This window comes from Lycium ferocissimum, chromosome 5 (genome assembly GCF_029784015.1).
Source record: "Lycium ferocissimum isolate CSIRO_LF1 chromosome 5, AGI_CSIRO_Lferr_CH_V1, whole genome shotgun sequence".
Classification (NCBI taxonomy): domain Eukaryota; kingdom Viridiplantae; phylum Streptophyta; class Magnoliopsida; order Solanales; family Solanaceae; genus Lycium; species Lycium ferocissimum.
The window spans coordinates 40443348-40469106 of record NC_081346.1 but is presented as its reverse complement, the minus strand read 5'-3'; the positions used below and the strand labels follow the sequence as shown (position 1 = coordinate 40469106).

The following is a 25759-nucleotide window of genomic DNA, read 5'->3' as shown; positions in this document are numbered from 1 at the left end:
CAATTCTAACATATACTCTAATAATCTAAGCAAGAAATCATCATTCCTAAACTAGGGTTTTCAAAAAAACCCATCTCAAGGTTCAAGATTCAAGATGTTGGAAATCTTCTTCAAAGTTCAACTCTTTAATTCAAGTTTTGGAGCATTACCGGGTATGTAGAAGCCATCTCACGTGTGGGAACATCATTGTTCTTCCCCACGCCTCTTAATCCATAAAGTATGAATCTTTACGAAAACTAGGGTTTCTACACCATGCTCATAACAACCCTAGGTCCATGTCCATGATTCTATTATGTATGAATTGCTATTATTCTATCATTGTGTTCTTAATAACTCCATATGATTATTGAGAATCAGTCCGTAATCCATGAAAACCCATATCTCGTATTCCATGGGTTCTTGCATTCATGTTTTTAAATAAAAATGATTATTTCCTGAATATCCTACATGTCTACAAGTTTTCATGCAACTATATTATATAATTACTTTCATGCTATGATACAAGATACATACATGCTAAATACAAGTTATTTCATGAAACCATATTTACAAGTTATTTCATGAAACCATGTTTACAAGTTATTTCGTGAAATCATGATTACAAGACAAGTACAAGTTAATTCACGAAAATCATGGGCTTCTTAGCCAATTATATCATGTTCATGTTTTTGGGAGTTGCACGAATTACCGAGAAGGCTCAGATAGCCTGAAACTACGTAGCCACCGTAGGACAAGTATCGCTCCGCCGATTAGGACGATTCCTTAATTTACACTGAATGGATCCATCAGGCACGTTACCACCTTATACCCTGGCAAGGTATGGGGGCTCTGCTAGTCCGGCGAGGTACCAGACTCCACGTACCCACGTGGTGATATCATGTTGTCAGTTTATGAAATGCTCTCCCTACTTATCATGTTTTACTTATGTTATATATATATGTACTCATGCTCATGCTCATGTTCATGTCCAGGTTTTCAGTTTCAATTCTTATCATGTTATTCCATGTTCCATGTTATTTCTTTCAGTTGTTTTACATACCAGTACATTCAATGTGCTGACGTCCCTTTTTATTGCCCGGGGGCCTGCATTTCACGTACGTGTGCATCGATGACAGACGACACATCCGCTCCGCAGGGACGAAGATTCGTATCGACCTTGGCGAGCCCCATCTCATTCGGGTTTAGTCAACTCTTTATTTTATGATTAGCTATGCACCGAGGTATCTTTGGGGGCCTTGTCCCATAAGTATGTTTTCTAGTCATCATGATAGAGGTTTCATAGACTAGACAAGTCGGTTATGTCATGTCACAATTTCGAGTCGTATAGCCATTTTGGCTCATTCATGTTATTTCCGCACTCATGTTTAAACAAGTATTTTGATTAAGTATTATGACTTATTGCATTTTATAAAGGCTCATCATGCATTCACGTTATATTCCGCTCATGTTATGCCTCATGATGATTCAGCAAGCCATGTGGTTCGCTCGGTCACATGCAGTAAGGCACCGAGTGCCGTGTTAAGCCCAGGCCATGGTTCGGGGCGTGATGTGCTTATCTGGATTTTTGTGGATTATTTCTTTTCCTTGGTTTTTTGGACTAGTAGTTCTAGAATCTTCTCTTTTCTTTTTGCCACTCATGATGCCCGTCGCACCTGATCTGTTTAGTACACTAACAATCCTGTCGATTTTAAGGTCGTTTTCGATATCTTCCCCCACAGCAACTATATCCGTGAAGGAACTCCCTTTCATGGTTATCATTTTATCAAAGCAATCAGCTTCTTGGTATCGTATGAATGCAGCTACCAGCTCTGCTTCAGTCATAGGAGGTTGTACACGTGCCGCTTCGTCTCTCCAGCAACTAGCATGCTTTCAGTAGGTTTCAGTCGATTTCTGACGAATTTTCTCCAATGAGAAGCGATCAGGCACATTTTCCACATAATCTTTCCATGAATAAGCTCGCCATTTCTTCCCATGTTTTCCATCGGCTAATGTCTTGAAAGATAAACCATTCCATAGCTGTTCCTGACAAACTTCGACTAAACAACCTCATGAGCAGAGCTTCATTTCCGCCATTTCCGACCAACTGGTCGCAGTACGCCCTCAAGTGGGCTCTGGGGTTGCCCGACCCATTGATGTGATCAAATTTGGGAATTTTGAAGCCTTCAGGTAGACCCAAGTCTGGGTGGATGCACAAGTCAGAGTACCTCAACCCTTCTTTCTTCTTGGAGCCATGCTCCAGCTCGGCAATCTTCTTGTCCATCTCTTTCTCTATTTTGTCTATTCTTGCTTTGAAGAACATTTCCATGTTTTCCAATTCCAGCGAAGAGTCAATATGGGTAACATGCTCTTAAATAACGACCGGGCGGGTCGTTATAGAGTAAACCTAAAGAAGACGAATAAATTTGGAATTTTAAGAGAAATCAATTGGTAGGTAAGGAGGGAATAATAAAGCAACCTAAATTACCATGGTTCTTTGCTTTCCACCAGTTACGAAAAATCTATTTCCATGTTCGAGAATCACGGCTCGAAACATCTAAAAGCGCTTGAACCCATTCGGGGGAATGCATGTCAACGGCGGGGATGATTTTGGTGGCTTCAAATATATATATTTAAAAAAAAGGGGGGGGGGGGGGGGGAGTTAGAAGACATCAAAATAAAATTGATATCCAAAGAGGTAGAACTTACGTGTTAAATTCCATGCCTCAGGGATGGGCATGTATCTCTCTTCAATAATTTATGCCGTGGGAACAACAACAAATCTTTCCATCCAGTCTCGGTCATTATCTTCATCCAAGCTGGTGATGAACAAAGATTACGTGTTTGTCTTCTTACTTTCACTTAATTATATCTTTTGTGAATTTTGCATTCATGTATGCAAAGCAAAATATGCTAATTTATCCATATGCACCATCATAATTGCAGATTCTTTACCCTGCTTAATTAGACCCGAAACATAGAGAAACAGATTAAGCTAGCCTTAAATTAAAATTCATCTCAGTATAGGACCTTAAGAATTATATTTTTACAATGAGATTACATTGTCTTAAACTTTTGATGGACTAATTATATTGAACGAAATATATAGTGAATGAATAAAGAATCTGAACTTCTCAATCTACAAATAAGAACAGTTCTTCATTATTTTTGAATATGTTGCAGAAGTAACCTTTTCTTTTCAATAATAGTTTGGGTATATAGAAATATAAGGTAGTCAAATTTGTATCCTCTTTATCTTAAATTCTTTTATATCAACTCAGGGGCGGATCCACCCTTTGGGGTGGGGGTGGCATGGCATCCCTTAGATTGATAAATTTTTTATATACCTATGTTGCAATTTGCTTAAACTAGGTTAAATATTCGATTCTGTCACCCCCAGTTGCAAATTAAACAAAGGTGTCATGGCTGGTAGACACAAGTTTGAATCTATCTTGAACATTTCCGACTCCCATTTTTCTTTTTGCTTTTTAGTTCCCTTGTACCAGTAATTCCCTTTTCGGCTCTCCTAATTTTCTATTTATCTTTTTATTATTTATATCGTTTTTCCTCTATTCTATTATTTTATCTGTGATCTCTAGCGAGAACACACAAATAGAAACTTCAAAATCGCTTAAATTAAGCATTTTTCTTAATCTCAAATCTGTCAGTATTTAAATCGAAAAACTTGGGTCTCAATGGAAATTTTGGATTGAGATCAAAATTCAATTTATTTTTATTTTTTATAATTTCTTTTTGTTTATTACTCCTCCGTCCATGTTTACTTGTCTATATTTGACTTGGGACACTCTTAGTAAGCAATAAATAAAATGAGAAATGAATTGGAGTACTTAATAATAAGGGTAAAATAGGTATAAAATGGTAAATTATGTCTTGGTTTTTCAAACTATACAACTTACAAGTAAAAGTGGATATATATTTTTAGTATAGTAAACAAATAAAAATAGACAGAGGGAATGTATTATAAAAAAATTGTGCTATTCTATAATTGTTAAATTCAATTTAAACCACTTTACTACTTAAATTATGGTGGAATTTTCACAAGCATTGCTTAGAAAAAACATGAAATTTATGATTTATTTTTGAGAACTTGTAGTTTATCTAATTTTACATTTACTTATGGGATGTAATTATCTATTGAAGAGTTTTTCTATTATTTTTCTTATTTTGATTGGTATAATTCCCTTATTGAAGATGTTATTTTACTTGTGCAAGTTGATCTTTTAATATACATAAAAGATGCAAGTCCCTTGGTGAAAATGTTGATTTTACCTTGTTGTTAATGAGTGTGATTCCTTGTTTAAGATGTTAATTATGTTCGTTTCTTGATTTTTGAGATGTAATTTTCATATTTGCAAGTAAAAAAAGGCCTATTAAATTGATCCGAATAAACTAAAAAGAGATGGACCCTCCTAACAAGATGTACATTAAAAAAAAATTATGGCATCCGGCACCTTCAAATTCTAGATCCGCCTCTGTATCAACTTCTCAACTTTCTTTCATTACCCTGTCTTTTGTGTTTCGTGTTGTGTCTTAATTATTTTTTTACAGGTAGTTTGGACTACGCAATTCATAACAGAAAACTGGTATTAAATCTTATTAGTTTAATATTATGTTTCTTTATGTTTCATAATTGACAATACTAATAACCACGTTTGAAGCTAAAGTGGTATTAGAGTTGAAACAAAACTGTTGACAGACCAAAATGACTATATAGAGTCATTCGACATTTTATAGTTGAGTTTGACGCTATTCCTTCAACATCATTGTACAAGAATGTAAACATACATTGCAATAACTAATAGGAGTATAAAATTATAACACAATACACAAAATATTGATAGTATATATGAGATTTCGAAGTTAACTTTTATGATTAAAATTCCTAAATTATATCTCATTCTAATTCCTTTTCTGTCAATTAATTTCTCAAGATGAGTAATTATTCAACTGTGAGTCATAATTAGCAACTCTAATTATTTAATATAGATATACAAACATAACGATAATGCATTTGTCTTTTTTTGTTGTTGAACTTTTCTACTCGAATTTAAAGCCTGAATCTTATAATACAGGAGTATAAAAGAAAAAGTAGCTAATTGGAGTAAGAAACTTACGAGAACAAAGGAATTAGAGAAGGAAATAATGGCAGTCAGTTTTACATTATGATACAAACACATATTTTGAAATATTATTTATGTTATTTTTAAAAGTTTATATTCAATAATACGAGGGACACGCGCAAAGCGCGTACACTAAGAAGCCTTAGAAATATTGATTGAACTTTTTATCATCCATTAAAAGACTCTACAATAGACAAAATAGTCATTTAATTATTCTCCTAATATGTAAAAATAAGTACTTAATTATTTTTTCTTATAATTTAGGACTTCTTTCCATACCTGTTTAGGGGTCCTTTTTAATTTTTGAAAGTGTTAGGGAAAAAAATGAAAAGTCCTACGTGTTATAAATACACCGTATTATGGATGTCCATTCAAATACACGATTTCCTGGATGAGCTTGCAATTGGATAAACTTGCAATCAATCAGGCAGCTTGCAAGTAGCTGCGTGGCGGAGTTGCTGTGCCTCGAAAAGCCTTGCAGCAGCTTCCTTAAGCTTGCAATCAAGCGAATCGAACTGCAGTAGGCCAGCGGGTAACTATGATCTTGCAAGCTCAAGGCGGTTTGTCACAGCTTTCGAAAAGCCTCGCAGTAACTTCCTGAAAAGCCTCGCAGCTGCTTTTTTTCCTCTATAAATAGGAAGTCAATTCAGTCTATTTGTATATCAATTGAAAGAGCAATAAAATCTCTCTCTCTCCCCCCAACTTCTTTGGCTATATTTCTTATTGCCGTATACTTTTAATATTATTTCATAACACGTTATCAGCACGAGACTGTGCCAATTTGAGTTTGATTTTCTATTTCAGGTGAAATTCTTAGAGTTGCACATCATTTGTCATGAAAATCAGCGTGTCAAACATTTTTGTAAAATGAGAATTGAATCTTCTTTTAAGATGCAAATCAATTAGATGGCTAATGATAATGATGAGGCATAAGGAGTGTATTGCCAACATATATACGGCAATCATTGTTTATTTCTAATTAATTTTCAAGCTTCGTTAAGCCTCTGGAAACACCATGCGCATAATCATTCCCTTATTCTATCTTAGCAAAGTGGGTTACGTTTCTTATTGCAATCGGTACCCTGAGTTCTTTTCCTTAGTTTTCTAGCTTTGGAAAATCCATAATTAAAAGGGCATATGAACTTATGATCTTGTTTGCTATTAATTTGATGAATTCTATCCAAACATTTTTAACGGTAGACATATGAGCTTTTGGTGCTACAGTTCATATTTTCAAAGAAGTGCATATTTTACAATGCTCTGTAAAGCAGCAATTGCTCCATAATCAGGTATGCAATATTTAAATTATCTTAGTTATGCTTTTATATGGTTAAGGATGACCCACAAGGAGTATATATGGCTATCATGAATTTGCTACTAATGATACAACTCATTGGGTTCATTTGATCCATGGGAACCTAATTGATTGTGGATCATTTATGCCTCAAATTTATTCCGAAAGAACAATAATGTTAAGAGGGATTATGATGTTAATTTTATATCCCTTAATGGCTAAGTGAGAATTTGCAAGAAATATATGATCAGCAGACGTGACAATATTTCTTATGCGTTGTTGTGGCTACAATCGAAGACGTGTTAGAGAAAAATTCTCTACGTCATGTGTATGCCTCGATTTGTTCTTGAAGTAACAATATCTTAAAAGAGGTTATAAGCTATCACGATTTGATATGCTTAAGGTACATTCAGATGATTGTGTTCCACTCCTGAAGAATGAGAACCTTTGATAAAAGCTATAAATATAAGATCCATACCCTGAAGTGAATGTGATAATATTTAGTAAAGCTTATCAATATAGACGTGCACTTGGTTGTGAAGATATCACGACCCACCTCCAGAAGAGGTAGAATATTTGAGAAGAGATATTCTGAATATTTTATGCTTTACTCCTGAAGTAGTAAGGCTTTGAAATTTAATCCTAAAGTAGTAAATACTCTGCAGTTTACTCCCGAAGTAGTAAAACTCTGCAACTTACTCACGAAGTAGTAAGACTCTGAATTCTACTCCCGAAGCAAGAGAGAGCTCTTGACATCTACTCCTGAAGTAGTAGATATCTGAATTTGAAGTCTCTCGAAGAGGTTATATATGATAGCACCATTTATCCTAGATCAAAATTGCTACGATCAGAAAATAAATTGTAATAAACCTGAAGTTTACTAGCGAGAAAAATGGTTATCATATTGAGACTACAAATGATTGGAAGATTGAATATCTCCGAGTTACCGGGTAAGAAATACGTATGTGATATGTTACCCGAGCATGATGGGATCACATGTCACCAAAAGTTTATGACATAAAATCTCATGCAATAGTAAACCAGAAGTTAACTAAAATAAATAGCACTCGTCATGGTAAATTTGAAGTTTATGGGTACAGATAATTTTATCAGTTGACAAGAACATTTTGGTCGTCCTGATTTAAATCTGATGTGCTAATTGAGTATTCAAAATATATTTAAGAACTAGAAGATTCTTTAAGAATTTGTTTGTGTTGCTTGTTCTCATGATAAGTTGATTACACCAGCTAATGTTGGGATTGAATCTCCAAAATTTTGGAAAATATAAAAGATGGATGTATGCCTCTTCACCTGCCATGTGATGTCTTAAATAGATGCCTCTATGAGACGATCACATGTATGTTTATTGTCAACTGGCAGTTTGACATTTACGAAGTTGCTTGATCAAAATAATTGAGTTGGAAGCACAATTTCCAGAATATGTAATCAAGACAATTCATCTTGATAATGCTAGTTTATATCTAAGCTGGTTTGGCATTGGATGCCTCCATAATATAGCTAAACCATTGCTTATGAGAACAGAGCTTCAGATGTTGGTCTGAGATATAATATATTGCATACAACAACACTTGTATGCATCAAGCACCTGCATTTAAAAAGCAAAGCATCATATATCATAGAGTTAGAATGTAGAAGTTGTAAAACCTCTGTGGAATCAATTTCGATTTCCAAGGGGGTATAGTTGAGGTCTACTGCCATCTGAAGACCTTGGACAAGTGCGTTGAGTTCCATCTCAAGATGGTTATTAGCAGGAAACTTGACACAATACCCTACTTGCCACTGACCAGTGCAATCTCTTATTACTCCCCCGATCCCTCCTATTTTGATGTTGTCCCTAAAAGCTCCATCAACATTAAGTTTATAACTACCACGGTTAGGGGGATGCCATTTGATCATGATGGATTTATATGTTTTGCTTGTGGGATGGTTGTTGGTCATGTACATATATTCCTGCACACGGGTAATAACCTGGGCAATAGAAACATTATTTGTGATATTATTGAAAATGTTATGGTTTCTATTTTTTCAGATATACCAAAGAGCAAAAGGGTAAAAATAGCTCCAATGGATGCGGGGGTTATGTAAGGTAACATTGTTGTCCCTAAGAGATGTTAACCAGTAAGAAGAAGTAGGAGAAAAGATAGCATTGGTATCAATATTAAACGTCGATAAAAAATTTCTTGCTAAAGAACAATCGAAGAGAACATATCTGCATTAAGGCAGTGAAAACAACTATTATCAGTAGTGATAGTGAGACGATGAAGGTACATTGTTATAATGTAATAAAAAATATTTTCTGTTATGAAAAATATTATGTGGATGTCCATGTAATTCCCCCTACTAATCTTCACCATTATGTCTCACCTCTTCTATGTTCATAACTCTTGTAGAAGTAACTCCCGTTACTTCATTACCACTACTCCCACACTTTATTTCTATAATCCCCAAATGTTATTACCCTTGTTTATGACACACCCTTTGATGTTCTCAATGTATTCCTATAAATAATAGCATTGAATGTAATGGTTACACACTTGAACATACTTGGTTACTTGGATGAAATAAGAAATTCTCTCCTCTCTTTGTCACTTTATTTTTCTTGCTCATCTTTTGATATATTGTACTAACTTTTTTAGGTTGAATTTACAGGAAGTTATCAGCACGAATGCTAGTCTTTGCTCATCAAGAACTGATGGTAGCCTGCTGACACATAAAATATGTGGCGTAAGTTAAATTTCAATTCCTTCTGTCCACAAGGTATGTTTGATTTTTTTTGAGGTATGATTAAATACTACTTCTTGTTTGCACTGAATTTTGTTGTTCTACGACTACCGCCCTAGCTATTACGCAGATCTAACAGTGCTTACCATCCTAAACTTCTGTCACTTTTAATTATACTAGAGGAGAGACACACTACATATAACCGTTTAACTTCTAAATGCAGGTGATTGATGCAGTCACTGGGGAATCCAGCAGTCAGGCACACTTACGGGGAGCGAAACATACTTGTTGATCTGCTAGCCAAGGAAGGGGCTAAGGGAAGGTCTTTTTGATGGGATAAAGATTTTGGTAGTTCCTCAGATTTTTACCACTAATGTTATATGGGTAGACATCCTAGAAACTACATTTGGCCGCTTTGCTAAGGAATGTAATATTAATGTGTTGGGCACATCCATCAGACAAATTAAGGGCTTGCCCCCTATTAACATGTGCTTCTACAATTACACTCATTTGTGGCACATTTACACGATCGTCTCTATCAACTCATGGTTATGGAGTGTTGTCTTCCAAAATCGGTGAGCTTATGCTTTGACAGTCTTAACAGTGCTTGTTCAAGTTTGTCCCATAGTAGAGTTCAAGCTTTTCTATGTTGATCAATATGTGAATGGGATATTATCATTTACAATGCCTGCCTATCTGGTGTGAAGTTTATTTTGTGTTGCAATATTTGTTCTGTGTAGCAAAAATGATGACTTGTTTCCATTTCTTTATTGTAGAGCCATGGATTTTACAAGATAGCTTGACTACTCATCTGTTGTGCCATTACTTGGATTTTCACTGATTTTTTCAATCCAAGTCCTGGTTTCTGCGCCTCTGCGTGCCTATACAGACACCTATCAAATGGACTCTGGTAATGTTATCGTCTCGTATTTGAATTTTGGGATACAATGTGTATGCCTTAGCAATAAGATGTTGACAGTTCCTCTTGAGTTGTGCCTATACAAGTACTTATTTTAGTTCACACTAAGTAGTGTATGAGAGAAACTGAAGAAGAAGAGGGGAACAAGAAAGGAAATAATGAAAACAAAGGGGGAGGTCTTAGCCAGAACCGCATAAGCAAATTTAAACCAGATTTAGTAAGTTCAACTGAATTTACTAACTTCAGGTTGAACAATGTAGGTATATATGTGGAAATAAAATTGTGTGTGTATATAAAATAGATCAGACCAATACTAAACTCACTAAGACTAAATGCTGGATTCGTCTCTGACTCTTTAGGCAATCAAACCAAGCTTGTTATTTCCATTTAAACATGAAAGTCATCACTTGATCAAACAGATACATGTATTTTAAACAACCACACCAAAAGGCATCAATTTCCTTCTTGTCTATACTGACTTCTTTTAATTCACGCTTCCAGGAGAAATGCTTGGTTTTGGTCCTAGCCTGTATTAACCTATATTTCAAAAAAAAAATTATAAGATAGATATGGAACAGGCTAATGATTATAAGACAAGCAATTAACATAAAGAAAACGGTTATTGCAGGTTTACGTCTTAGATTTGACAAATATATATTCAGTGACTGACAATCAGTGTCATCAAAGGCGAAAAGTTTTAAAAATCGCCCCAAATCTAATGGGGCTTTTAGCGCAAAGCCACAGTTAAACTGTGGGCTTTATTTTTAAAAAAGCACAATGAAGAGAAAAAAAATATATATACATATATATATCTAATGCGAAAAAAGAAAGTAACAAATTCATTCGGCCGGGAATCACCTGACTTAACAGTTACTTTGAACATCATATAACGTAACTCAAGAGCACCTGTACGCAGAAAAGGCCCAACATAAAAATATCCGATAATCCAACACATATGTACATATGCGAACCGACAAGGTCGCTACAACATCACGAGTATCATAAAGCCGGCAAGGCTAACAGGAAAGTATCATAGACAAAAACAAGGCCAACGTGACCATACACAATATTTGCATACCCCACTATGTCTATGAGCCTCTAAGAGTATACATATGAACATGTATTACATTAGCAGAAAAATAACAAAAGATAACAAGTCCGGAGTAGTGGCACTTGCTGACATCGCTGGAGCTGGAAATCCTACTGCGGATGCTCTCCAATAGCTCTGTCAGAGCCTACAACACGAAATGCAGCGTCCCGTGCAATGGGACGTCAGTACGGGTAAAAGTACTGAGTATGTAAGGCTGGAAGTATAACATAAGTAGGACGGAAATACAAAGAGAGTAAAGATAACATGTCATCTGAGATCGTACAATATGTAATGCATGAATCTTAAAAATCATATGTAAATAAGCACATGTATATATATATACACACCATATAATATAAGTGTTAGTGTTGCGGAACGTGCAACCCTATCCATAAGTGTTAGTGCTGTGGAACGTACAGCCTGATCCATATATGTTAGTGTCGAGGAACGTACGGCCCAATCCATAAATATCATATGTTAGTTCTGAGGAACGTACGGCCCGATCCATAAATATCATATATTAGTGTCGAGGAACGTACGGCCCGATCCATAAATATCATATGTTAGTGCCGAGGAACGTACGGACCGATCCATAATATCATATGTTATATACATAGACATAATGTAAATAGCATGCATGAGAGTCCAATAAAAGCCACTACTCAATCGGAGTGACATAAGGTTGGTGGCCTCCGAATAAATTATGGAAGTTCGTATCGAGTCCAATAAATTATGAAAGTTCGTATCGAGTCCAAAGAAATGACTTAATGATGATAAACACGATAATATGCCAAAAACCAATCAAATAACTAAGACCTCAAGATTTGAGCTACATGACGTAGTAATGGAGTGATTTATTATGAAACGTTCATATTCATGCCCTAGTTGGATTCGTGCCAAGGAAAGAGAGGAACGAACACCTTACATACCTTATTCGTCAAGCCACCACTTAACGGTTCCCTTACTCCGATGCTTGCCCTTCACCTGAACCTATATAGCGAGAAATACATCTTTAATCATATTTTCATCATATTTCCCATCAACTTATATGTACTAGTTATCGAAGACTAATTTGGGTTACGGAAATTTGGGCTGCATCTCCCCTGTTAATATGCCTAGTCCGAAATCACAATCCAGCAACCAACAACAACAACAACAATACCAACATCAACAACAATATTAACAATACCAATATATTTCATAAACATCCCACACGATGTTTTATCCAACCTCTCAACCATAAATTCGTTATACGATCATTTAATAACTTTTCTTCCGTGAATAAGCTTAAATCAATATTTATAAGGGAAGATTCATACCTCACTTCCATTAGAACCGCAATCTCGTCAATATTCACCTTGAATTCAAGCCAAGGTTCGCCGCAATACGATATTATAATCACAACTATACGCTGTCCGGACCTAAATCCGAGAATTTCACTTGATTTGCGTCAAAATTTGTTAAATGAAGGTTAGGGGAACTCTCCAGAATATTTGGGAACATTTGAGAGGTTTTTGGTCTAAAAATAAGGGGGTAAACCCCTTTTTATACTTAGCTAGAGTCGGTTAGCACCGACTCAAAAATTACTCAGCGCGATCGCGCTGCCTTGTGGCGCATTCGCACTGAGTTGTTGGGTTCTCCTCTGCGCGTTCGCGCCATCTTCTGGCGCGTTCGCGCAGGGTTAATTCCCTGCTTTGATAGCCCGTCTTAAAAAGCTCATAATTCTCTATTCCGACGTTTGATCGACACTCGGTTTGTTGCGTTGGAAACTAGACTTCCCGAACTTCAATTTAGGCTTTTGTTTCACTTCAAAAATCCTCATATACTATAAGATATCCTTTCCTCAAGTAGGGCAAAAATTTCGCCTCATATTTTCCCCAAAGTCCAATAAACTTAATTTCCTTGATTCACTTGCCCTCCAATCCTTCCATAACTTAGTATATGGACTTAAAACCTCGTAACCATAAGATAAGTGCATCTAATCTCATGTATCCTTGGAGGTAACTCCAATGTCCATACTTAAAACAGCCAACACCTACGAAGTTCAACGTACAAAACTATAGGGTGTAACAGTTTAGTACTGCTCGATTCAAGGTAGAACTCATGGACAATAAGGCTCCCGCCTTTAGTGCCTTGCCTACACTGAAGCACAGCTTAAGCATGCGAAGCACCCTCCCTGAGCTTTTCTGAGCTTCAGGGCTTAAGTGTGCCTTAAATGAGCTGTTGATAACTATGGTGACATTGTATTTCAACTTGCTGTAATAGGTTCCCTACTTATTTGTTAGGTCAATAATCCCACTTAATGAATGATATTGCCTGCACATATTTTTTATATGATCAGCAACAACAACAACATGCCCAGCGTGATTCGATTTTTTATATGATCTGATTATGTAAAAATTCAAAGTTAAACTCTTATTTCTGAATATCTACAATACGACTGTACGAAAGGCTACCTAGCTACTTTTGAAAGGATTTCCATTTAAAGCAAGAAATTAACTGGAGAACTTTGTTGTTCGTATTTGGAAGTATTGACATTGTCTTGGGGTACATGTCCGTCAAATGCTTTATGAATGATTCAAAATGCGGCATAGGTCTAATGAGTATCTTCACTTCATCACTTGGGGGGATGGCAATTACTCTTAGATCTTCATAAATAATGATGTCTTCACTCTGCAATATTGTCATGACATAGCTACTAAACAAAATTCAAGAAGTAATAATGCATTAATTAATAAAAAAAAAATTGAAATGTATTCTACCACCCAATCATGGAGCAAAAAATCTTATCTTTATTTTGATACTTATGGGCCTCTTGAATTCCCTTTTTTCCTATTTCTTAATAGAATTTGTTTTTGTGGGAATTTGACTTTTATTAATTGTTTGCTTTATTACTTATAGGAATTCTCTTATTAAGACCTTATGAATCGATTAGGAGCTCAGATTCATACTAAAACCACGATTATTGTAAAAAAAAGCTAACCTTCTGGCAAAATATTGCTAATATGAGACCTTTAGAATAGTTGAACTTTTGAGCAAAGTGAGAAAGTTTGGTGTACGAACTAGTATCCAAATCTCTAAAACATAATGAGGTTCTTTCCAATGTAGCCTGATCCATAGATACGAAGGGCATTTTGTGACCTTTAAAATCAAATTCCATCAAATTTGGAGCTTGAATCTCGACTTGTTCTAGATTTGCCAACTCTGATAATGTCAACTTCTTGAAGTTTTTACTCACGATCTCTATATGTTTCAGGTTATAGCAATGTGTTAGATCCAATTCTGAAATGTTTGAGTGCTTAAAGAATTTGTCTTGAAATTGTTGCTCCGTTATGCTGCTACCCTTGAATGTGAGCGTTTGTAAATTATTGTAAGCATTTACAATTTCTATTTTGCAAGGAAGATTATCCTCCTAATGATAAAAAAAAAGTGTCGAAGATTCAGGGCCTGGACTATCACGCTTTCGAGTTTTTTGCACGCAACAAACAAATTCTCCAGATGTACTAGTCCACGAACATGCAATTTGTTTATTCCTTTGATATCGACTAGATGTAGAATCGTGATGAACGACATCTATGGGTAAGTATTTGGAATTGTTCTTCCAAGATATGGACACGGCACGGGTAAAGTTTCTTCATATTACAGAATGTAGTGATTCTAGCGGTGCTAATATCAAACTCAAACTTGCACCTGTATATTTTCAATGTTGTCAGCTCTTTAGCTGCATAAATAGTATCAGGTAAACTATAGTACGAACGAAAATCAAAAGATGAAATTTCTAGCACCCTAATGTTAAGTTTAACCACCAGATTGATCCAACGATCTATATGAGGAGCCAATTCTTGAAGACGATCTCCACAAGTAAGGTTGAATTGTTCAAGACGTAAGTTTTGTTCAACATGGGATCGTAGGGATTGATTGACCAACTTGACAAACTCTTCCCAAGGCATAGAGCTAAAGGTATCAACATATAGATCTTGACTGCTAAAGGTGTCGACAAGGTCTTGACTGAGTACCAGAATAGGTCGTGAAGTCCAAAAATCGTACCATCGCTTCGACAAAACACAAGTTCGAGCAGTCTCTTTTGGGTTAATTTCAGTCTATCATAAGATCTGATGAATGATATGCACAGGTAACTCCAATATCTATCCTCGCCATGAACTCTTTTTGCCTCCATCTTTAATAATTCTACATGAAGTCTTTTTGCCTCCTCTTAAAGTAGCAGCCTACGTAATTTACCTGCTGCCGTTTTGCTACCTTATTAGTTATCCTTAGGGTGTCAAATGGATGGGTTGAGCTAATTGGTGAGTTTGACCTACCCAAAAGTTATTTAGGGCAAAACCGGGTCATAACTCAACCGGCCCCATTCTTAATAAGTTTCATTTACTTGTTTGTCCTTTTATAGTTTGTCTAAGTATCTATTTATAACCTATCAAACAAAAATTTATATTTTCTACAAATATTTTCACAAGATTTCTCATAGGTCAATTTGAGTTATATATCAGCACAACGTTTAAATGGGCGGGTTGGCTGGGTCATGTTGTTAGATGTTGTTAGAACAAGGATACTAATATCTTCCAACATCTCGAACTGAAATAACATCAAATTGTTAGAATACATATAATGATAATATTAAGACCCAAAATAGGACTTGCTTGGCTTAGAGTCACGTCAAGACGTTTCTTGAAGATAGTTGGAGTCTCTCCCATGAGCAAACGAGAGAACAAATGACAACTCTATCTTCGGGATTCAACTAAGCCACACAACAAGTAGCATTCAACAACGTTGCTCATCTATTCTTGAATCTGTGATTTCACCTTTTGATTAATGTCTCTCAAATATTTTCAAGGGAAAGTATTCTTGAAGTGCTTATCTTTTCAAAGAAAGAAACACTATTTATAGGATAGCAAATATATAACGTAAGAGCTTTCACTAAATAAAATTTATAATAGGTTCATGAATTTTGAAATGAAAATGTATCTTCCAAAAGAATCTAAAATGTAAAAAATCAAATGAAGTGAAACTTGTGTATTCACATTCATTCATTCATTCTGAAAACTCTTATCAAATTTATTGTTTCAAAATTAATTAAAACAACAATCCCGCACTTGTTTCAAGAAATTTTGAAAATTTATGAGACATTAATCTAGTAACATGCATCAATAATGGTGTCTTTTGGACTTGAACCATTAGCTAGTGAAGAATTTCTAAATCATTGACTACGTAATGAACGAATCTTGAACTAAGTAGTTCATCGAATGAAGTAGAAAAGTTTTCACGCACATTACTATGTTCAGTGAAAATCAATATCCTTTGACACCTTACGGCCATGTGTATTGAATCCTTTTATCTAAGTGCTTTAAGATTTCCCTGTTAAAAAGCTTATACATTACAAAATTTTAGCATAAAAATGATTATAACAATTATGACCAAATATTTATTACCATACTAGTGCAGCGTACGCGCTGTGCGCGTAAACAAAGCGCGTACCTCATGTGAGTGACAACAAACACTTCAGGGAAAAAGTTAGACTTAGCTACAAACTTAGCACAAATTATGTAAAACAGAAATATACATTAAAATACATATGGATATTCACTTGTTACATTGAACTATTGAAGCAATAGTTGATTTTTTTTTATAAAAAAAAAAAATAAAAAAAAAATTGAATATCTTCTAAACCTGCTATGATTTAAAATTTAGTTGAATCAGTTATATTAAATTTACTAAAATGCTTAGTATGTTTGCAAAGAATACTAAGAAGTAAATACATGTAAGTAAGAAATATGATTATATTAAGTTTCATACATTTAATGTCAGATTAATTAATAAATCTAAATAAACTGAGTATCAAAGATTGTTCTATTGATATATTTTGTTGTCTCTTTGAATGCAACAAAATTAACTATTTGAAAAACTAATGGTGGAGATGCGATTGTTGCATTCTTGGACTTTACTCAATGAAATTTCATAAGTTTAAAATAAAATTACTCTGTTTCTCAATAATTTTCGCATAGCTTCAACCACAAAATATTTATATTTGACCGAGTTCCCAAGTGGATGCTTTAAAAGTTGAAATTTTTTAAAATGATTCAAGGGAGTAATTTTCGACCAAAATTAATTCGTACCGAGTGTTTATACCAAGTCAATAAATGTAAAACATATACTATCTTGCATATACACTTTTTAACACTTAATCGCGATTAAGTATATTTATTTTGATTTGTTGATTATGCAGGTTAATTATTTTGTTAAGTGTGAATTAATTAACAAAAAATTAAATTAATTAAAGCATGACAAGGAAAGCAAGTTAAACAGACTTGACTTGAAAGACAAAGCAAGATGAAAAGATCCGGCTTCGCAATTCTCCTCGAAAAAAACTAACCCATTAAAGCAACTAATATTATGAAGGGTATGACAATCAAAATAAAACAAACATGGATAATAAAAGAACGGAGCCTGGCACTTTTATAACCCAAAAAAAAAAAATTTGGAACCAAACTAACCCATTAAAAAAAAAAGGAACCAAACTAGGCTTCACGCACAGATTACGCGTAAAACCCCTACCAAAAACCCCTCCCATTTCCAGCATACTCTTCTCTTTCATTTCCTCCATTTTCACCCTTTCAACACACTTTTGCACTCCCAAAAACATGTCTCAAAGTTTTGAAACTTCAAAGTTTGCTATACAACCCGATATTTGTGAATGCAGTTATTACTGTAAACTAAAAATATCAAAGACCTAAGATAATCCGGATCGCCATTTTCGGCATTGCAAAGTGCCCAAAGTAAGTGTTTTTACATTTTTTAGTATTTTTTTTTTCACGTTATCCATATATTTTACTGTAAAAAACCGATTTTCTTGTAATGTTTATAGGATATGGGCGGTTGCAAACACTTTCGGTGGGAAGATAGCATTCACGTGGATAAAAGGTGGCGGCGAAGTTTAAAAATCCACTTTTTGATAGAGATACCGCAACTTCACGTATCTCTAGAGATACCGCTAAGTTGGACTCGCAATTTAAGCTTGTGGGAGCTGAAGAAAAACTTGAACTTTTGGAGGTCTTGCTCACCGGTTCCGAAAAAAACGAATTTTGCTGAAAGCTAAACTTAGAGACGCTCAACATGAGAAAATAGCTTTGAAAGAAAAACTTAAATTGTGGAAGATTATTTGTGCTATCTTGTTGTTGTTCATTATTTATATGTATTTTGTTTATTAAGTTTAATATTTCTATGGATTATGTTTTTTACTAGTTGTACCTTTTCCCCTATAATGTAATATCCTTTATGTACTAATTTATTTGTGTTTTTTTGTTAAATTGTCAATTAATAATAGACTTTAACAATAAACTACAATAAACTTTGAAGAATTAAAAACATGCCAAACTAATTCAAATTTATGACTTCATCATAAAATAAAAATACAAATTAACAGCTTTAATCCGAAACTTAAATGACCCATAATCTAAGACAAAGGAGCCTAAATAGACCCTAATCGTCATCAGAATAAAAGTCCTCAATATTTTCCTCAGAACAATATTGGCGGTCTTTTAACACACATTTTTTTTCAGGAGATGTTAGCTCTCTATCGGTTGATGATGCTTGTTCTTCAGCCAACTTTAGCATGTAAAATCTACAACGTCTTGCCAGCATTCTGTTGTTTTCTTTTCTAATCCTTTGTACGGCAAGCTCGCAAGTTGCTGGACCTACTCGAGGCATGGTTATTGAGTACCTTGTTGGGATTGGAGCGTTGAGATTTTTCAAGTCACGAACAAGACGTTCTGATTCGGCAATCAGATATGACCATTCTCGGCGTAAACCGCAATAATATTCTCGCGGATCTGAATAGTTGACACTGCAGAAATCATCATTACGCTCTAGAAGAAGGTGGGGATTTAGCTCGTCTAGTTTGAAATCACTGGTATGACTCGAAAAATCTGCTATGATTTGAACTGTCATCATCACTGCTATTTGGTTCTTTTGAAAGGAGTAAAGACTAAGCTGAGTTTCTAATACTCGACATTGAATACGTTGTAGTCTAATAACAAAAAAAAGGCTACTTATATAGTTGCAAACCCCCAAGTACCCTCGGGGGAGGGGGAGTCTTTATGACCCTACCTACTTACCTTATTATAAGAAAAATATTAATCTTCATCAGACATTTCACAGTCCGAATCTCACTTGGATCTAAATCTTGTGCTACCATGTATACCATATTCTACCCTATGATAACGTATTTACATCCGATTGTTCTCTTCGCGAAAACGATTAAGAGCAAAATTAAACTCTTGTGGAGTTCTGCGAGGCATTGACATAGCACGTTTTTTTGGGCATTTAAGCCCTACTGAAGCTAACTTTTGCTCCAGTGCTTGGCCTCCTAACACGCCAATTCCACTCCTCTCTCATTGTTTTATTGTATTCTTGACTGAATCTTTTGTTAGGGTTATTTGAGTAATGAAAATCATCATCATCTAGTTCCCATGTCCTACCCATTGCTTCAAATATTTTTGCTGGGGTAAAACATGTAATAGAATCAAGATTACCAAAATGGGTGTAGAATGTCATGATAACTCGTTTTAAAGTGAATACTAGTTGTTTGTCAATCATGTTATGTATAGTACTGCATTTTTTTACCGTTTATTTGAATTTAATTCATATTACGCAATGTTTCAATGCGCAATAGAACATGATTTGACACCACATCATGCATGTCAATTTCAGCTTTTTTATGACACGTAAAGGACCGATTTGACAATACAATGCTGCATTTTTTGACCGTTTATTTGAATTTAATTCATATTACGCAATGTTTCAATGTGCAATAGAACATGATTTGACAACACATCATGCATGCCAATTTTAGTTTTTTTATGACATGTAAAGGACCGATTTGACAATACAATGCTGCATTTTTTGACCGTTTATTTGAATTTAATTCATATTACGCAATGTTTCAATGCGCAATAGGGGTCAATATGAATCTATTTAAAAAGAATGTTGGACGAGGTAAAAACCCATCCATTTCATAAGTTTAAATCTCTTAAGTCATTCAAAAAAACCTCTCTTAAGTCATTCAAAAAAACCTCTCTTAAGTCATTCAAAAAAAAAAAAACCAAAGTTCCTACAAAAAATGGCTCAAGATATTCCACCAGTTAAGGTTTCAATACATTGGGATGGTATTATCCTTGATGACAATAGTACAGTTCGTTACAATAAAAGACCAAACGTTCATGTTAAATGTCCACTTGAAATGTCTTATGAATCACTAGTCACTTACATATATGAAAAAATGAAGGTTAGTACATATGAGTATGAAATCTCTATAACAGGCAGATATCCACAATCAGTTTCCAATGGTATAGTGATTTATGGTAGGCATTATATCAATGATGATGATTCTTTGAGGGATTATTTGAATGCGCCAGAAGAATTAAAACATTTAGTCGCCCTTAATGTTCTTGAGATGTATGTTGAAAAGAGACCCCGAGAGGTCCCGCAAGAAACGACCAGAGTCACCAAGCTAACACGTATGGAGATTTTAGTTCTTACGGGGGTATTTTGAGTGGCTGTGCCGTTGGAAAATCTTACCCAACAATTAAATCAAACTTGGTAAATATGCATTCTTATATTATTATTTTGTGCAGTAGCACGTGTTTATTGTATGTATTGGTAAATAACCATTTTTAAATCTTTATAGGGGTTATAAACCTGATACGAGTAATATTAGGCAATCATCTCAATTTAGTGGAGGAACTCATTATTATCAAAACTCTCAGTTCAGTGGAGCTGATTATTATAATAATTCTCAGTTCAGTGGAGTTGATTATTATAATAATTCTCAGTTTGGTGCAGCTGATTATTATCAAAACTCAACTGTAGATGAAAGGCAGTCCTCTCAGTTTGATGGAGTTGATCATTCTCCACACCATGCTCATTATCAATATGTGTAGGTTCATCAACTTGATGTTAAATAATTTATATATATATATATATATATATATATATATATATATATATATATTTTTTTTTTTTTTTTTTTTTTTTGAATTTGGAATTTAACATATGCTTTTTATCGTGTAGGAGGAGGCCTTTCTTAGATAGCGGCGATTGTCCAAGTTATGTGGATACATCGAGAGTGATGGCGATGAACCACTAATAATGCGGAGAGGTAACCGATGATGAAGATAGTGAAGGGATGAAGAAGATACGCATTTTAGTCCCCGAAGCAACCAAACCAACTCACCACCACGTACCACCTCCGATGGCGAAAACCCACCCCCGATGCCCCAATGCAAAGGCATTCGACTATATTCCATAGCTTGACAAATCTTCAAGGTCGTGAGGATGCATTTGTCTTCACAAGAGATGATGATCAAAGTCACCAAAAAACGTGGATTGAACCAAAAAATCCCATGACTGATGAATGCGTTCTTGCAAAGGGAATGCAGTTCACATCAAAAAAGAGGTTGCAACGGGGTGTCAGAATTTATTGTATAAGGGATATGAGGGAGTTTAAGGTTGATGACTCAAATAAATCAGTATGGAGGTTGATTTGTAAGCGACATACTCAAGGCTGTCGGTGGTTGCTTCAGGAAATTACTAAGCCTAATGGTCTGTGGGAAATCACAAAATTCCACCCAAAGCACACTTGTGATATGGGACAAAGTCGAGCAGATCATTTTAATTTAGATATAAACATGATTGCTCATGTGTTACTTAAACACATTGAGGAAACTCCATGGTAACTTATTTGACCGTTTACATTATATATCTTATAGCAATTAAAATGGCATTGCTAAATGTTGTTTGTTTAAACTTATGCAAGATGCCTATCAAAACTTGCATTAGCATGGTCCACTCAAAATATGGTAAAATCATAAGGAAGAGAAAGGGATTTCTCGGGCGTAGACGTGCTTTTGAGATGATCTTTGAAACTTGGGAATCCTCTTTTCGGGCGTTGCGGGTATATGGCGTTCTAAAACATGCTAATCCCGGCACCGTTGTACGGTGGCGGCTTTTAGAGGGCAAAATTTTCGACTTCGTCTTTTCGGGCATTCAAACCAAGTATCGATGGTTTTGCTGTTTTACCGCCGAAATGTGATATCGATAGATGGGACGCATTTATATGGCCGATATGACGTTAAGCTCCTAATTGTAGTAGGTATGGATGCCAATGGGTCAATATTCCTTCTTGCTTTCGCAATTACCGCCAACGAGAGCAACGAGACATGGGGGATGTTCTTGACTCATCTACAAACTCATGTTATTAAGGGCCGTCAGGGAATATGTGTCCTATCAGATCGTCATAAAGGCATATTGCACAATACGCGTACTCGGAAGGGTGGCGCCTCCACATGCTTACCATCGATATTCTTTAAGGCACTTAAAGGCTAATTTGCAAACAAAGTTTGAAAATGGCACGCGTAAACAAATTGATATGGGGGGGCGATGCGCATCAACAAAGAAAATGGGCCGCAAAAAATGGAGTCGCTAAGGGAAGTGAGTGAAGAGGCATATGTTTGGTTGATGAAATTAGAAGTTGAAAAATGGACGCTTTATGATGGAGGAAGGAGATGGGGTATGCTCACAACGAACAGCTCGTAGTCTTTTCAATGGACTCTCAAATCTACTCTCAAGGACTACTCCGTCACCGCAATGGTAAGACTAACTTTCAGGCAGGTCGTGGAGCGATTTGCAGATAGGACAATGCAGGCCAGAGCTATATTAGCCGAGGACGAAACATGGATGCCAAAGCCCAACAAAAAGATGGAGCACCATAGAAGAAAGGCAGGGGGTCACCAAATGACCGAGTATGACGTCGCTCAACGAGTGTATGAAGTTAGAACGGGTTATTGCGACGGCAAAGGAGGAAACAAACATATCGTTACTGAGCGTACAAAATCATGCACTTGTGGTAAGTGGCAAATGTACCACATGCCATGTTCTCATGCAGTCAAGTGCTTTGAGAGAATGGCCAGAAATGTAACTGATTATGTGGCGGAGGAATATAAGGTCGTAAAATACCTTAAAGCATATTCCGGCTACTTCCGTCCTCTTGGTGATTAAGCTTATTGGCCAGCCGCGCCGTTTTCTATGATTGCGAGCAAGAACCATATCCGTAAATTGGGAAAAAATAAGCTAACCCGTTATCACAATCAAATGGATGTTAGCGAAAAGACTTCCTCTCGCAAGTGCTCGACATATAAGCAATTTGGGCATGATAAGCGTTCATGTGGGCAAAACTCCCATGGTGGTAGCACATCTGGAAGTAGAAGAGTGTCTAGAACTTGATTTTTTTTTTTTTTAAGTCTATTGTAAATTAATGATGTATTTCGTTGCTAATGGAATGAAATATTTTTCAATTATTATGAACCTTTCGTATTGGATGAATTATTTTTAAATATTCTATTTATTTTTGCACATTCAAAAGGTGCAGATTACACAATACAATAACAAAATAAAAAAGACATAAAAGAAAAAAAAAACCCAATACAAAGCAGAGTAATTTTTTCTTTTCTATCTTTCTTGAACCAAAAAAGTACTTTCATAGCTTTGGGAGTAAAACAAAAGAGATTAATCAAAACCCTATAAAATATGACACTTAAACCTAAATATAACAAGTTTTCAAACGTACTTCGGAGCACTTTATAACCCCTAAAATGACGATCCAAATGTATATGTATACTTGATGTAATGAGCCGATATTATTGTACACTAAAAAATTATTATGTTCTATATAAAATATTTATATTCCGGTGTTTTGAAACGTGACTAATTTTCGGTCAAAGTACGAAAAAAACCTTAATTTTGAGTTTGATTTTCAAAGAATAAAGGTTGGGGAGGGGTTTTTGGTAGGGTTTCACGCACAGATTCTGTGCGTGAAGCCTAGTTTGATTTTTTTTTTTTTTTTTTAACGGGTTAGTTTGGTTCCAAAAAATAAAAAATTGGGTTACAAAAGTGTCGGGTCCAAAAGAACATAGTAACTGAAATCTGAAAAAAGTAAGAAGTATTGGACAAAAAACAGAACAGGGATTTAACATTACCTGAGAAAGCAGAAGCAAGTAGTTGTCTTCCTTTAAATATAGATCTTTTATGATTTTACTGAGCATGTAGACACTACAACCTTTTGTATAGTCGTAGGATCTGGTTGAAAGTATTTTTATCTAGTATATAGGATTCATATAACATTGGAAGTCGAAATTAACATTAGATGCCCGTTTGGCCATGAGAATTTTTACTTTTTTCCGGAAAATCTTTTTACTTTATTTGAAAATTAGTGTTTGACCATGAAAAATTCAAATACAACTTGAAGTTTTATTTGGATTTTGAAAAACACTAAAAACCTTGTTTTCACTTTTTTTCACTTTCATTACATTCAAACAACCAAATATTCTTTGCAAAAACTATAACCAAAAACAACTCCATTTCCAACTTCAACTCCAAAATTCCAAATAAAGTGAATAATTTTTTATTATTTTCATGGTCAAACGCCTACTAAAGGAGTGTCAGTCCTTCAAATAAGGATCCTTATAACGTAATTTTTTTTTTCTTTTTTTGTCAAAAATAAGGTAGGTTTTATTAGACTTTTATTTTTGTAAATTAATAAATAAAATTTTGTTGATTTTAAAATCCTAAATATTAGAAAATAATTAAATAACTATTTTTTCTAGTGTGAAATATATTTTTAAAGAGTAAAAAAGGCGAACGATAATTTTATATTAATAAGATTATGTCATCACGTCTAATGAAAAAAAATACAAGAACATTTTTGTTCTCAATTTTGTGAGAGTAAAGCCGCATACAAGACGAATTACTCCAGACATGATCATACTTTTTGTTCTTTTACTAATTTCAATGTTAAAGGAACTTAGTTAATGTTTGTAAAAGTAAATTTAGTTTTTATCTATGAACAAATAAATTTAGTTTTTATCTATGAACAAATCAACTTGTCCTTTAGCATAATAAACTCTACTAAATCAAATGAAAAATGGAATATCACTCGAGGTTGTTGATCGGAGAAGACAAGGATTTGTCCAAAATTAAAAGAATACCATAATTTTAGGATTTCTTACCTAGTTCAAATAAAGAAGTATTTAGTATACAAAATTTTAGTTGATTTCAAAATCCTAAATATAAGGAAAATAATTAAATGATTTACATCTTCTGTGAAACTATTCATAATTAAATTACGGAAAATAGTAAATGACAATTTTGTCTCTTGTAGAGTCTTTTAATGAAAAGGAAAAGTTTAATCAACATTTATAAGGTCCTTCATGCTTTTAATCTACTACTAGTCTCTATAAACGTGCTTCGCACGTTATTACCTAACAATCCCTATCGTCGTAAAACAAAATATTAGGTAAGATTATTTGTAATTACATAAATTTATTTGACGAAGTACTAAAATGTTATTATTGCATAAAATTGTATCTCTGTCTTTGAAAATGGTGTTCTTGGTATATTTTTCTTCTTCTTTTTCCCCACATGAAAACTAAGAAAATCCAATATTAGGAACTAAGTGACCCAACATCTATTTATTGTCATTTACATACAAATGTAAACGTGTTGAAAATTGTTACTAAACAAAATTAATTAAT

General features: G+C 34.7%; 1 long non-coding RNA gene across 1 annotated transcript; it reads left to right on the top strand.

Moving 5' to 3' along the window:
• Positions 1-5874: 5874 nt before the first annotated feature.
• LOC132056803 (uncharacterized) lies at positions 5875-10517 on the top strand. Its single transcript, XR_009414954.1, has 3 exons — positions 5875-8518; positions 9069-9728; positions 9930-10517. It is a non-coding gene; the product is annotated as an uncharacterized LOC132056803 (long non-coding RNA).
• Positions 10518-25759: the final 15242 nt, after the last annotated feature.